This window comes from Carlito syrichta, unplaced genomic scaffold (assembly GCF_000164805.1).
Source record: "Carlito syrichta isolate Samal-C Ts95f unplaced genomic scaffold, Tarsius_syrichta-2.0.1 Scaffold315337, whole genome shotgun sequence".
Taxonomy (NCBI): Eukaryota; Metazoa; Chordata; class Mammalia; order Primates; family Tarsiidae; genus Carlito; species Carlito syrichta.
Window position 1 is genome coordinate 366,913 of NW_007259433.1, and position 985 is coordinate 367,897.

Sequence of the window (985 nt, forward strand, 5' to 3'; positions counted from 1 at the left end):
GACTCTGACTAAAAAAAAAAAAAAAAAAAAAAAAAAAAAAAAAAAAAAAAGAAAACAACATTAGTTCAAAAGAATTTCTGATATCTGGAGCTCTTGTTCAGTGGAAACTCCTTTTCTAGAGATGGTCTATGAGAAGTGGGAGCAGGGTGGTGGGTGGATATTAAGGTCCAGACACGAAGGTAAAATGGTAGATCCCAAGCCTCTGCATGTAAAACCTCGAGTGCGGAAGGAGAGGTGAAGACTATTTAAACAAACAGGGAAATACGTCTCCCTGCCCCCATCGTAGTACTGATATCCACATAACAAAAGTATAATTCTGAAACAAAATGGTGCTTAGAGAATTTTGGTAGGAGTATACCCGAGTAATTCAAGCATGTGTCTAGAAAATTCTAGCTAGCAATCAGCATTTGGCAAAGGGTTGGGGGTTTTCTTACACAGAAAAAAAAGCAAGCATCTTTTTTACAGACAGATTTGGGATGAAATTTCTGCTCTGTCACAAGCTCTAATGGGGAGAATATCACACAACTCACAGAGTTGCTGTGAGGTGTAAGGTACATCCTTGGAATAGTTCTTTCCTTACTAATACTTTGAGTGAGGATTAGTGCCTTAAGATGGTGTCTCCAACCACTGAGAAAAACCAGGCCTGGCTCGGTGGCTCAGCCTGTAATCCCAGCACTTTGGGAGACCAAGGCGAGTGGACTGCCTGAGTCTGCGGGTTTGAGACCAGCCCGGGGCAAATGGCGGGACCTCGTCTCTACAATAAATAAAAAAATTAGCTGGGTGTGGTAGCGCTCGCCCGTAGTTCCGGCTACTCTAAGGCTGAGGCAGAAGGATCACCGGAGCCCAGCAGGTCGAAGCTGCAGCGGCCACTGCACTCCAGTCTGGGCGACTGAGTGAGACTCCAACAACAACAAAAAAAACCATACCAAACAATCTGTGATTGAAGGCTAGCTGTGCCATCATCCTTTTTTTTTTTTTTTTTTTT